General features: G+C 35.1%; 1 protein-coding gene across 4 annotated transcripts in view; it reads left to right on the top strand.

The window, feature by feature from the left end:
• LOC113523541 (teneurin-m) overlaps positions 1–15,969 on the top strand; it is a 362,252-nt gene that overhangs the window by 59,866 nt on the left and 286,417 nt on the right. The gene's annotated exons all lie outside the window — the stretch shown is intronic.

Here is a 15,969-nt window from a genome sequence, read left to right as displayed (position 1 = left end):
AAAGTAAAATAATATTATCCATTCATTTGTATAGAATATATATCATCAGTTATAGATATGTCATGTTTTTTTTTTAATTATAACATAAAAAGCAAATATGTCGGTAATTCCCAGAACCCACGTGCATGAATGAGACGAGTTTTAAATGAAGCAAGAGATGTATGTGCGAGCAGAAGCCTTTGGTACTCGATTCTTTCTAACAACCTCGTAATGGGTCCAGCGTGAGAGTATGGTAAATAATTGCAATTGTTACATAAATTAAGAGACATTAAAATCACTCTGTTATGTCCATGGTACTGCTCATGTCTATAGGCGACGGTTGCCACTTTCCATCAGGTGGGCCGCCAGCTTGTTTGCCATTCTAAGTTGTATAAAAAAAAATATCAAATGATCGCCAACCCTAAGCCTGGTATTGCCACTTACGAGCGATAAAACCTTTATCACTCTAATTTGAAAGGAATAACGTCAATACGGAGTGCATAAAGCTCAGTGGAGGAAATTTTTCCAGAAATATCTAGAAATAACTGGAAAGTTACAGGATTTATTAGCGGTATAAAAGTTACAGTTTCGCAGTTTATGTAAGTCGTAATGTTCAGGTTCCGCCGCCTCTGTGGCACTTTGTTCGGTTAGTTTTCGAATTTACTCGGATGTGGCTTTATTTCTTTTTGGAAACACGATGGCATTTTACCTTCAAAGTCTGATAAGGGAAGTACCTTAACTTTGTAAGCCAACCCAAGACTAGATTGAAAAAAAAAAAACATTGTCACACGAATTATCCAAGTTGCTTCACCAGCAATGTGCAAGGTTACACTCTGGGTTTGTTGCACGCGTCCGTGTAGCCTAACTTCAGGCTGCAGCTGAAAACCAGTGCTTTGCTTTTAAGCAAAACCATCACTGAGCTGTAGCCTATTTGGGGCACTGCGACACACATGGCGAAAACATATTTTCATATTTTATCTTTTGTTGTATATTTTAAAAAGTGTAAATAATTTGATTGTATAAACTCATTTGTAAATTTACGTGTGCCAATAAATGGCTCAAATAAAAAGTTTGTAGAGGTGAGTTTGTTTGTAGAGACGTGGGCTTGATAATATTTATATATAGATTCAGAAGGAGTGAGGAAAAGAAAGATTTAGTACGAGATTGTATAATTAATAATATTTACAGTAAATAATTCCAGATATAATAAGTCGCGATACAAAATATAGTTTGGTAAAATTTCTAAGACAAGAAGACTGTCAAGAACGTCACTATTTACTTTTCTACAACTATGTATGGTTTGAAAGAGGTTGGTAGCATACAAGTTTATCTATCTGTCTATCTATCTATCAATGTGAGACACAAAACAATATGAACAGTCACCGACTGGAATAGTTTCAAGACTATTAATAATGCAGTACCTTAGAGTATATAGATACAGTGTCTCCATATAAATGCTTCTAAAAAAAACGGGTCAACTTTTTCATACAATTGTGATTGATAAATAGTTATGAGTGATTCCTTTATAACTTTTATATTTATTTTGTCATATAAATTTTGCACTTTTTTAATGCTCAAAAACTCATTTTATTTATTAAATCATAAATATGGATGTATCAAGGTATATTGTGTGCGTAAGTATATAGAACACTGTTAAAAAACGAGCTTATTAGCTGACAAAAAGTTAACCCGTTTTTCAGGTTCGATGCTCTATCTATATAATCTAAATTCACCGATATCATAGTTCGAGTGACATTGATTTTTATTTTAATCAATTGACATCACATTAATCGGAGTTGGGTAAAATACAATAGTGTTATTTGGTGGTGGCTCCTATGGAAGCCATCGTGCTGAATTATAGGTGTTTTCATTATGATGAGCTAACTGATCTGCTTTCATCTTCACCTATCATCTCTCACTGGTGTCTCCGGAGTATACCGTTAGTGCGAAGTTAACCTTCCATTATAGTCTATTAAAAATCCACATTTTTATATATAACATAGAATGGCAAACAAGCTGACGGCCCACCTGATGGAAAGTGGTAACCGTCGCCTTTAGATATGAGCAGTAGCATGGACATAACAGAGTATACTGTTTCGCCCATGATACCCCCCATGCGTTGCCATTCTTGAGGACTCAGGTGTTATTCCTCTGTACTTTGTAAATTCACTGTCAAATCCCAGCCTTTAACCGAAACACAGCCACGCAAACACAACTACTTCCTATCAGAAATTAGAATGAGACAGAGGTGCCCAAACAAACAACTTTTGTACAGACTCTCTCTGGTTATTTATTCTATTCTAATTAAAAAAAAAAATAAATAAAAAAAAAATTGTATACTACAATGGTGGCAAACAAGTACAGGCCGTCTTATGCGTTAAACAGGGTTAACAACGCCTATAGCATCAAAAATGTCACGCGCGCGTTGCCAACCCTTAAGAAATAGAAGAGATTGCTTAGCGATAAGGCCGCCTTTTGTGTCACTTCTCATTAATATTTACTGTATTTGTTATTTTTCTTTTTACCTGGTGCAATAAAGTGTAAAATAATAATACTATTGATCTGGATCTAGTGAAATTCAGTAAGATATATGTACAGATACAAATTAGCATTGCACGGTCAATGGGCCACATACAGACAGTATAAATTGGTCAATCTACTATGGTTACCGATGCGTTGTTACCCTAGTGTACATGAGGTGGCCACGACGCCAGCGGGGCGGATTATGGTTTTAATATTATATGTATATTTTTTTTTTATCACTTACATATACCCACTCTAACTTGCCTTACTTGTTTTAGAATTGTAATTTTTGTTTATATAATTAAAATCCGTTATTGGCTGTATTTATAAGAGACTTAGCATGTAAGGTTTTTATAAAGAGCTGTAGATTTTGGTATTAACTGTATAAATAAATAAAATAAACAAATAATTTGTTAATTGTATATGTTTTTTGAAAATTATTATTAATACAAATTCATTGTCTTTTAACTTTTTTACTGATTATAATAATAATAATGTAATTGAATAATATATAATAGTTTTTTTTTTTCACTAGAAATTATCTAAAGTTCTTTTTATATAAAAATAGTACATTTTTTAAAATTATTTTTATGAAAATAAAATTTCAATTAAATCGGTGTTGATGTAAGTACATACATACATACATACATATCTGTCACGCCTGTCTCCCATTAGGATAGGCAGAAACAATGTATATGATGTAAGTACTAGTATATAAATATTCTTCTGAATGTTTAATGGAATCTATATATTTTTTTTTTTATTATGATGTATTGATTGACCGAATTCAATAGTAGCCTAGGTATGTCCTTTTATGTTCAAAATGTAAGCCATACATGAATATTATGTATGCCAAATTTCAATACGATTTGTTGAGTAATTAAGACTCTAAAAGTAACAAACAAACTCACTTTCACATTTATAAGATTTGTAAAGATTTTTTTAATAAAAATACTTCTTAAAACATGTAGATGATTTACTAATTTTGTTCAATTTAACTATTTAGTAAATTAACGTTAACTTACTCACTCATCACCATCATCTTTTTACCCTTATCCCAATTATTATTTGGAGTCGACATAATATATTTTTTATTCATATTACAAAAAGATTTGGCTTATAGTTTTACGACCGGCCGCCTGCCTGACGTCAAACCTCTTTAGGAAATTACCGTTAACTTACCAATTGATTAAAATAATGTACACTTTGTTATGTCCATGGTACTGTTCATGTCTATAAACGACGGTTACTGTTATAGTTTCCATCAAGTGGATTGTCAGATTATTCTGTCATTCTAAGTTGCATAAAAAAACTATGTAATTATTAAATTCCTTTTTACAATACTATCGGATTTTCTTTAATTATTTTTTCTCGATAATATCACAAGTCCGCTACAAGTATCCGCCTCATGGCCCGCCCGGTAGCCGTCACCTAGTGAGGCGATACGTTTCAAACGTAATGCGTCTGCATCGCTCTTTGTTGCCGTGGGAACCTGCATTGCGGTCCTGCCATTGGTTACGTGAACATTCAAGAATATCTGTCTGTCCTATAAAATATTTGAATAGATCCACAATACACTACAAGTTTTATTGAAGATGTACTTTACATGATTTTTATTTGAATGCTAAATCCGTGTATTGGTTGAAAAGTAGGGTCTCCAATTTAAATTTGTAATTTTCAACCGACTTCAAGAAGGTTGTCAATTCTTTTATTTTTTTTAAGTTAAAAACCTTTAGGTTACCGTTGATTATATCATCATATCGTATATTGGCCTTTACATCTCCACTGTTGAACATAAATCTTCGCCTTGGAAGGTTTTATCAGTAGCCACGCTTGGCAGGCGGATTGGCAACCGCAGTTAGGCTTTGGAAATGTTTTAAGAGGGATACTGCTGCTCATCTCTCGCCCTCCCTTGATCGCCTTTTACGACACCCACGTGAAAGGAAGGGATGGCCTATTCTATGCCGGGACCACTCGGAACATTGATTATATATTTCTTATTATTTGATTGGTTTTATTTTGTTTAATTCTGCTACTATTAGTATGAATGTGATTACCAACATTCGTGTTTCAACCGTGAAGCAGTTGTGTTTGCATGGCTGTGTTTCGGTTTGAAGGGTGGGATATGGCGTGAATTTACTGGGTACAGAGGAATAACACCTGAGTCCTCAGGGATGGCAACGCATGGGGGGTATCATGGCCGAAACAGTATACTCTGTTATGTCCATGGTACTGCTCGTGTCCATAGGCGACGGTTACCACTTTCCATCAGGTGGACCGTCAGCTTGTTTGCTATTCTAAGTTGTATAAATAAAAAAAAAAATATTAGCCATCACTCTCCGACTGCCATTTTGTTCACGCATATTTTGCGACACGTGTTTTACCTCTAAATGAGGCATCTTCAGGCAAATTATTAGATCGCTATTCACAGTCTAGTTTTAACCGTTCGGCACACAGATTAATGGTAGCGGAATTAAACAAAATAATTTTAATGAAATAAAATACTAATATATTAAATGTAGAAATGGTGACTAAGAATGTTTATTGAAAAAAGAAACGTTCCAAAGAAGCCGCGAACATTTACCAGTCTAGTTACAAATATAAATTGTACCAAAAGCACCATTCAAGCAAGCTACGAGTTGTTAAAACCATCCAAGAGTAAAAATCCACAGAAGCACAAAACCACGTAGTTACGTGAATTATAGAAGGCAAACTCCAGACTTTCCGTATCGTGTAATTAACCGTCTAGAAACGCTTCGGGAGCCCTTTGAAACATTCAAAAGACCTCTTACATAATATAGTCTACGGGGCCCATTCATATTATGATCACTATACCTATCTCGGCGGAGTCGTTCGTTATTTTTGTGAAGGCAACCGTACGTAACTTACATTTTGTACCAACTCCACAATGAGCACGAACGAAAATGCGCCTTAACACCTCAGCAGAAGAGCTAAAGAAAAACTCGTAACTTTGCAAAAAATGTACACTGGAGAAATTTGCACGCACACTGTCTAAACGTCGAAGGATTTTCGACTTTATTACGTGCGTAAGAGATGTTGCAAAGTTGAGAGTTCATTTCGTAGGTCGTGCAAGTGTTTGTCTTTATATTGACGTGTCGGCGCGGAGTGATGTAGTTGATCACTGGCTTATTATTATGGTGAAGTGTTGTTCACTTAAACTCACATAAACTATGAGCTTGTACTTACAACTAGTACGTAAATAGATATCACATTTTAAAGATAACTGCTTGTGTATTTAATATTATAGTAAGAACATAGACGTCTATACTTTAGATGAAGCATCTGATATAGAATATTCAAATAGGCTTGTTTACAAGTTCTTTTAAATCGTCGTGTTTTTGAGGCTCCACTGCTGATTTTGGAATGTTATTTGCAAGAAACTCAATAGTTACTCTTTTCAAATTATTTGTGTATAAGCTAATTTTTTTTTATACCACTGAGGTGGCAAACAAGCATACGGCCCACCTGATGGTAAGCGGTTACCGTAGCCTATGAACGCCTGCAATACCAGAGGTATTACGCGTGCGTTGCCGACCCTGAAGAAACCTCTTTACCCCCCTTTTTGAAGAACCCCATGCTGTAGTCTCTTGAGAAAACCTCGGCAGGGAGTTTATTCCATAACCTGAGTGTTCGTGAGAGAAAACATCTCTGAAACCGCGTTGTACGCGACTATTTAGGCTGTACGGTATGAGGGTGAACTTCCTGTCGATGGCGAGCCGTACGATGATAGAAAGTGGCCGTAGGCATCATATTGAATAATTCCTCTGAGTACAATACGTTGTATAAGCGGTAGAACACGCAGAGTAAGGCAAATCTCTCCTAAGACTTAAGGGTTCGATACCGCTTGTGAGCCTGGGATCATCGACAATTCTCATAGCTCGTCGCTGCACTGATTTAGATTTATGTACCGTATAATTAGCATTACAATAGATTTATATGTATTATGCAAAATGAAATAAATAAGCAAAATAGAGCAGACCAGTGCTCACGAGCAGCGTCCATTCATGAGTATAATTTTAGAGAGCTAAACAGCCTGACCCACTACACCGCCATCAGTCTTAATATATGGAGTATAGTGAATCAGAGAAAGACATACTACTCTGTAACTTGAGTAAATAACTTGTTAAATTCCGCTACCATTAGTATGTATGTGAGTGTTAGCACTCGATTGACCATCACTATTACTACCAGAAGTACCAGAACTTATTATATTTTTTTATTAATGGGTGGTAATGGAATGGTAACCCCGCCTGCGCTATTGATATACGCTGGCGGGGCACCAGTGAGGGACGATAGGTGACGATGAAAGCAGGTCAGTTAGCCCATCGTAACGAATTCCACAAAAATTAACCACAATGGTTTCCAGGGAGAACCACGTGGAGGTCGAACTGATAGGGTGTATTTATTTATTTATTTGCTGGCCATGGGTCAGTTAGAATAACAATCCCTTCCCTTCCTACAACTTTCTATATTAGCCATTGATCTCCGACTACCATTTTGTTCACGCATGTTTCACTTTCACCTCTTATCACTTCTAAATGGGGCATCTGGGGGGAAAGGGGTTGTTAGCACGACGAGGTCGACCTCCACGTGGTTCCCCCTGGAAACCATCGTGAACAATTCTTGTTGAATTCGTCACGATGGGCTAACTGGCCTGCTTCATCCTGACCTATCATCTTTCACTGGTGCACCGCCGGTGTATACCCATAGTGCGGGTGGGGTTATCATTCCATTATCACCCATAAAAAAAATGGGGCATCTTCAGGCAAATTGATAGTTCGCTTCTTGAAGCCTAGCGTTGACCGTTCGACACCCAAACTGCGATTTACACAAATGATTGTAAATACAATTTTCGATCGGTAACTGAAAAAAATTATATTAAAGGAAAGTAGAAATGAGTGTATTCAAGCAGATGAACAAACCAATCAGCAAACCGCAGTCTGTATTATACTAATACAACAGATTGTGGGTGCTTCACGGAGGCGATCGTGCGTAGCGGACCGCGAAACGTGAGGTCCTATGTTAGAAAACGATGGGAAGGGCCACAAACGTACTGGGCTTATACTCGTATATATTGTTAGTAACTGTAAGCAATTAATGTGATTTGTTAATCAGCCATGTGATCCCATATCCCAGGCATAGAATGAGCCACTCCTGCCTTTCCCGTTAATGTCGTAAGAAGCTTTAATGGTGGGAAGATAGGCAGCATCGTTACTCTTTAGACATCACCAATGTCTAATAAACGTGACAACTACTGACATAGCCTCCCAATAAGGGAAATCTCTGTGCATCTTCTACTGAATTTATCATGGGGAGTGCTCTGAGGAATTGTTCGGATTGATATTTGCTGCTGATTTTCACCATCGTACAACCCACTATAAACTAAAATTTCATCCCAACCATCTGGATGAGTAGCGGTCCTCCACCGTGCGTTTTTCAAGGCAATTTCTTTCACGCACAATCACTGTTTGGAACCAACTGCCAGCAGCAGTATTTCCGAACTGATACGACAACATAACCTTTAAGAAAAGAGCATATTCCTTTTTAAAAGGCCGGCAGCACACCTGCAATGCCGTAGGTGTTGTGGGTGATCATGGGCGGTAGTAGTCACTTACCATCAGGTGAGCCGCATGCTCGTTTGCCTCCTGTGTTGTAAAAAAAAAGACTATGTTCAGCAATGGTTAATAGATGATATTTTATGATGATTATGATAAATATATTTTTTTAAATTCTCAATAAGACCTGTAATGTTTTCGAGAGCACTGTTTGAATTAGGACCGGAAACTCGAGACATCTTCCTAGGACAACCAACGGGAGACAATCGTTGGCGTAAATTTACAACTCTTAAAATATCATATTATCACATGGACAATGGCTAAAATGGTGATGATGATGATATTATTACATGAGCACACAAAGAGAAATTTTATTCCATCATCTAGGCAGAGCATAAAACATAGATTAAACCTATCCCGTGTATCTACTCTTTGACCAGCTTTCTTCCTCATTTCGAAAAAAAAGATGGTCACAGTTCGCTTGTATCTTTTTTTGTTTGCTACCTCCGTCAATTGTAAAACGATTTGGAAAATTCTTTTTTTTTTTTTATCTAAAAGGATATACTTACGGGATTAGTTTCATAGAAATTTTATCAAAATAGGGTCAAGAGTTTGATTTTTAAACGAAAATAACCACAATGGAAATCTTTTTTTTTACAATATTTTTTCATAGATTTAAAAATATATATATCCAATAATTATAAGGTAATTATAGTACTTCAATTAAATTAAATTTGAACATAACGAATAAGGTTAGCTGCATTTATTGATGTCGTTTACCGTGATTACGAATTCGTTAAACATTTGATGGAAACTAATGGTTTGGTCCATACACGAAATGGCTTTAAATAAAATGCGGCGTATTTCTTAAACGGTAAATTAATTACTTAGTTACTAGTAAGTATTTTAATGTATTTGATTGGGTGTATTTTAAACGATTGCGTAAGTTTTTAATTTAAAATGTAATTCTGTAAAGAATCTAATGGGTACAATCGTGACAAAATTATAAGAGTGTAACGCGGACGTAAGTCCAACAACAGTGGAAATTAAAATATTATTTAAATATGAATAATTATATATATATATATATATATATATATATATATATATATATATATATATATATATATATATATATGAAATATTACAATAAATTTTTGAAGCGAGCTGGAGTTACGATAAGACATCGTAACCTTCAAGAATAGAGCATATTCTTTTTTGTAGAAAGCCGGCGTCTGCAATTCTTACAGTTTTTCAGGTGCTCATAGGCGGCAGTAATAACTTATCATCAGGTGGAGAATACGATTGAATACCTCCTGTTATAAAATAAAATAAAAGTTAAATACGCAATTTCTACGCCATGCGAAGTCAGTGTTACCATATGAACTACCGGTTCAATGAACGGCAGATTTAAAATCAACAATTAGAAAATTGTGGATTATAACAATATTTATAATAAAATTAGCTCAGGTTTAAGAAGATGACAAGTAACATATACATCAAAAATAGCGTCCAAATGGGAACCTTGTAATTTTTGAAGTCTTTTAAAGAACCCAAAGAGTTTAAAATCATAAACTTGGCAATTCGCTTTCGACATTTCATTAGCCGACGTCACAGTGTTAAGGCTACGCCTTAGACGCATTAGAAGACTCCCCCCCCAGCCCTCTATCCACTTTTGATAGTTAATTAAACGTCAGGCGGGAAATATTCGCGTCATTAGGAAAACTCGGGTGCAGCGCGGAAGCTACGTCGCCGCTCCCCACTTCCGACGCAGACTACGCTACTATTGGTTCTCGATTTCTTATAAATTTCAATATATATAAGTCAATATTTCTCTCTCGTTTAATAATTAAGAGAATGTTCCACAAATAAATCGATTACAGTTGTGGCAAAAATAGTTATTTTGATTTAAAACTAAAGTACAGTACCAATCTTTATAACATTTCTGTGGGACCAATCTGTAAGTATATCCTTTTTGATAAAAACAAAATTCAAACAAAATTACATCTGACGAAGTTGCGAGATGACAAAATTAAAAAAAAAAACCGAATTGAGAATCGTTCTGATCCTCTGTGCTCTATCTATATAATCTTTGTATATGAAATCGTTTACTTAAACTAGCTACATAAGAGGCGAAGCAGTCACCATTTTCAAACGTCTGGGAGCGACAGGTGATTTCGCGCCAACTGCTACTGGTGACGCCTTGCTGGAGTGTTCATGTTCCCCGTCTTAAAAACATTCTATGTTTCAATAATAAAATATATCTTTATTACGCTAATACTCTTATATTATATAGATAGAGCATCGAGCCTCAAAAACGGGTCAACTTCTTGTCAGCTAATTATCAAATTAGCTGACTCGTTTTTTTTATCAGTGTTCTATATACTTACGTATAAAATATATTTTGACGTATTATTAAATAAACTGAATGAGTGTTTACGCATTAAAAAGATGCAGAAATAAGACAAAATAAATATAGAAGTTGTAAAGGAATCACTCATAACTGTTTATAACACAAAATTGTATGAAAAATTGGCCCCTTTTTTGTCAAAACATTTTTTATGGAGATATGGTAATCTATCTATATAATCGTATGCAGTTTTACATAACAATTAACTGCCGTAAAAGCGTCAAGAGTAAACAAAGAAAGTCACTTTCACATTTAATTTTATATCGTAAGGATTATATAAACGGCCTTATAAGATCACTTTGTAAATAATCGATTCGAGTTAAAACAGTAAGGTCATCGGCCGCGCCACGTGCGAAACAATATTCACAATTGAAATTCAAGACACCAACAACGTTTCCATTATTCGATATTTGAACTACATATTCGATGTTTCAACTATTCGATATTTGATTCGGACAAGCGGGTAACCGCCAATGGTGTATCATAAGTCCGTTTGCATGAATCATATTATGAGAATTGCTATTAAAGTGTAGTGTAGTGGTTTGCAGATATATGCAATTGTGGAATGAAAACTATTCGCGGGGTGAATGGAACGGGTAGGGAGGGGGCAAGGTTTTGTGGTATGAGTATATTCGATACTCGATATTACATTATTCTAAGAATAAAATTTATTTTTAATACCAGAGAGAGACTTTGTACAAAAGGCGATTGCTTGGGTACCTCTGTCCCATTCGTGTTTCAACCGTAAAGCAGTTGTGTTTGCATGGCTGTGTTTCGGTTTGAAGGGTGGGATATGGCGTGAATTTACTGGGTACAGAGGAATAACACCTGAGTCCTCAGGAATGGCAACGCATGGGGGGTATCATGGGCGAAACAGTATACTTAGTTATGACATGGTCCTGCTCATGTCTATAGGCGACGGTTACCACTTTCCATCAGGTGGGCCGTCAGCTTGTTTGCCATTGTAAGTTGCATAAAAAAAATATGTAATTTACGATGTGAGTAGAATAAGTAGATTATGGTAAGTGTGAAGAGGGCAGGATTGTAAGGTACGTAATTAATGTAAAATGTAAAATAATTGATTTATTCTCAAGATCATAGTTGTAGAACTAACATGATAAATACACAATAGGAACTTAATGCGATGTATAAACCTTTACAGGTAAATTGCACCTACATAATTGCTTCTATATTGCCTGCATTTCTAAACTGTGTAGTTAACGAACGTTTAAAATTAACTAAAACTAATATTGTAATTTAAAAATTAAATCCTCTATTTAAAAAATATAAAATACTTATCTCCTTTCACTATGGCATAGTATTTACTATTTGACTACTCGACTACTGTAAACTATGTGTGAATAAAATAAAATAAAATAAAACAAAATATGAAACAGTTACCATATTGATACAGCTGATTGAAAAGATAACCGTTTGGTTCAATGATGTGAAAATTAAATATTTTACAGAAGGCCGGGCAGTGTAAATGGGAATTCGTCGAAATGAGGGATCGATTGAAATCAACGCTTTTATGTTCCGAGTGGCTGTGACCATCGCTTCATCCTCGTGACCGGGATATATTTACCGGGATAAAAATACTATAAGTAATATAATAAAAATATTACACGTATACCAAATATATCGACGACAATAGGAAAAACCGTTGAAGCATTACAAGATGACAAACAAATAAACAATTTCACTGAGTTTCGGCTTGAAGGGTGGGATATGGCGTGAATTTATAGGGTACAGAGGAATAACACCTGAGTCCTCAGAAATGGCAACGCATGGGGGGTATCATGAACGAAACAGTATGTTATGTCCATGGTACTGCTCATGTCTATAGGCGACGGTTACCTGTTTCCATCAGGCGGGCTGTCAGCTTGTATGCCATTCTATCTTGCATAAAAAACAATTAAATTCGTAATTATTAATCGAAATACACCAAAAATAGATAGATACTCTTTATTGCTTCCTCCAAAAGATTACAATAGTAAACATATTATAAATACAAACAATTACAAGAAATACAGTGAGAAAACAATGGGCGACCTTATCGCCAGTAGCGGTCTCTTCCAGGCAACCTTTGGATGGAGAAGAGTAATTACAAACAGTTCGAATTGAGGCACGAAACTCTGTAATATACCTCAGTAAGGCTCCAAATAAACTGGTAATAACTGAATCATGAAATACATTGAACAATATGAACAATACTCATTCGATTGGGGGGAAAGGGATTGTTAGCAATGGAGACTGAGAATCCCATTGCTAGCAATATACCCAACCAGGTTGACCTCCTCGCGGTTCCCCCTGGAAACTCATGGTTAATTCCTGATGAATTCATCATGATGGGCTAACTGGCCTGTTTTCATTCTCATCTATCACCCTTCACTGGTGCTCCGCCAACGTATCCCGTTAGCGCAGGCGGGGTTACCATACCATTTTCACCCATCAAAAAAAATACTCATTCGATTAACTACCTTTTTTGCTCGCTATTTCGTTGGTGTGGATTTCATAAAAATAGAAGAGAATAGAATGTATTTATTGTCAGAAAAATACACAATTACAACAGAAAATACAGAAAAAAATTACTTTAGGGTTAGAGGGGGGGGGGAGGTAATTGTTAGAAATGCGGATCACCAGTCCCACTGCTAGCAATATACTCTGTCAAGTCGTCCCCCACATGGTCCCCACCAGAAACCATCGTTCTGAATTCCAGGTGTACTCATCACAATAGGCTAACTAACCTGCCTTTTCATCCTCACCTATAATAATCCCTCACTGGTGCCCCGCCAGCGCGTACCAATAGCGCAGGCGGGGTTACCTTGCCATCATCATCCATTAAAAAAATATAATAACCCCCTTAGACTTCGTATTCGCACTATAGACTTGTTATTATTGCTATGACGTCAGGAGGGGTATATTCTCAACGCTCCATGTCGTATACGTTTTGTGTACACAGACACAGAGCACTCGATGCGTCAATACGCCCGTATCGACTCGCATCCGTTCACCTTGACGTAGCTCCATTCAGGCTGTCATGTTCACGTGATCTTTTTTTTTTTATAAGTATAACTATGATTTTTTTTTTCTTGTAAATAATAAACGAATTATCTATAAGTATCGGCTTAAAATTGATATTACACAAATGTCTTCTCTTTTTCAAAACAACGTAAACGTACGTTCTAAATCAAGAACAGAACCGAACAATTATTGTCAACCAACTTCAGTTAATTGAAATAAAACACTGCTGCATATCGAAGTAATCTGTTTATTACATTTATACTTGTTAAATGTCCATTTAATACACTTAAAGTACCAATTGCATACACAAAAAGTTCAAAGAGGACATCATAAAATGTGTACCGACCTCTCTTGACCTCTTTACGACTTTTTTGGAGGACCTTCATCCTAATATGCGTACGTGCTAGCACCCACAATGGCCGCGATAAAGAACTCGTCCCTCCTCCCTCCCCCGCGCTCCGGCGGAGGGGTAGCGTGGTCAAAAATATAAAGGGCCAAAATTAAATTCCTCGCGACCCATAAAGTATAGAATTACGTCATTATTTATGACAGAAAACCTTTGAAAAACCACCTCGTCACGGTGCGTCGTTTTAATTTTTTAAATATTTTGACATTCGATATTTTTCGTGTAATAACATTTAATATCTTTATGTTTTTTTTTATATATTTTATGTACATTTAAATATATGATAAAAATTCAAGAATGAGAATCTAATTGCATAAATCATAATATTTCTTTGAGACGTAACTCCACACTACACTACAGAAAAAAATACATGTTGATATTTTTTCATCAAATAATCTTTATTATATACGTGTAAAAATGTATGTGTATATAGTACAATAAATATACTATAGATAAACAAAAGGAAGACGCCATTACGGCATTTTAAGGAGTTCCAGATTGAAATCAAATGTGCCGTGACGACCGCGCGCGGGAATTTTGACGTAAAGAGCTGTTGCAACAACGAAACAAGCGAATTAAAACTTTAACCTCAAAATTTTAGAACACATAATTGTTAACGTCGAAAGAACACGTGTTCTCACGGCGACTTCGTGAGAGTAATAGTGTAATTCGAAAAAAAAAATTATTTAAAAATATTTCTGTACAAATTTGAACCTTATAATGTACATGTTAAAAGAATCATTCGACTTTTGTGGAGGAATATTTATTTTTGTGGACGAAATGAACCGTCCCATATGTTTAAGTTGCTTACATTTCTCGTAATGGTCTTAACTTTAACCACTGTTTAAATATAACCTTTTTTGTGTAACAATATATGTGGTTTAGTCACGATTATTCGTAGCTATGAATGAAGTAGTTCTTACACTCTCTGTTATGGTTATGTCGTGATGATACCATGAATGCCCCTCCATTCATTCATACATGGTCATGCTTTACATATTTATGTTATCGTATTAAATAAAATGAGGAGACTTCCTTTCGTGATATCTTTCTTTACAAGATTCTCAAAATAGTATTTTTATAAAAAAAAAAAACCTATTTATTGATAGTGTTGTTTACAGCTATATATTTTTTTTTTATTTTTTATTATATTTTCTCTATCTATTTGCGCATTAGATCTCACATAGAACAAATACAAAAGATATGTCCTTACATACATGTTTTGCTTCATCTGCTTTCATATCTCGTGTCATGCGTGCGCGCCGGTTCCGGGGACTCATTTAAATAGAATATAATGACTCGTTGATGTAGTGGTTCGAGCATTAAGTTCAACATACAAATTGGGTTTGATTAAAAAAAAGTTCTGTGTGTCTTTCAAATATATCTTAAAAATTGTTATATATTATTTGTTGCATGGCAGGAGTTATAGCTACGGAAGACGGTAGTCTAAGATCCGTAAGGAATAAAGGACACGTACTAAGTAGGTTTTTTTTTTTTTTTGTAATTTTACTAAGTTTTTTTTATTATTATTATTTAGAGCTGTTGTAATATTAATCAGGATTGTCACTCAATAAATCATTTTTCCCCCTTTATTTCTTTCTCTTTATACTAACAATCATTGCTGTAATGATTAATTTCATAATTAAAATTTTGGTCACGACTCAGTTTATCATCGTCAGGTTACTTGTATATTTCTATAGTTAATAACGCAACTTTTAAAATATTTGTAGTCTAGTGTTATTTAATTCATTATAATTGTTACTTTATTTTGTACTGTATAACTATGTTATAGTAAAAGCTGTGAATACCTATAATAGGCGTGTGCATTAATATTGTATTATATTTAATGTTTGTTATACCTGTATTTTATAATGCAACATGCTGTTGGTGTTCCTTTATACCTAAATAAATAAATAAATCATGATCTACAATCTTTTCAAATTTCTGTGCATTATTAGTATGTAGGTATCGCAAAAAATGTATGAATGAATGAGTATACTTTATTTGCATTGTACAATATAGGGAACAAGCAAGACAATTAATAAATGTAA

The sequence above is a fragment of the Galleria mellonella genome, unplaced genomic scaffold (genome assembly GCF_026898425.1).
Source record: "Galleria mellonella isolate WM207_F2 unplaced genomic scaffold, CSIRO_AGI_GalMel_v1 utg96, whole genome shotgun sequence".
NCBI lineage: Eukaryota > Metazoa > Arthropoda > Insecta > Lepidoptera > Pyralidae > Galleria > Galleria mellonella.
Note: the sequence above shows the minus strand (reverse complement) of the source record. Positions and strands in the feature narration are given on the sequence as shown.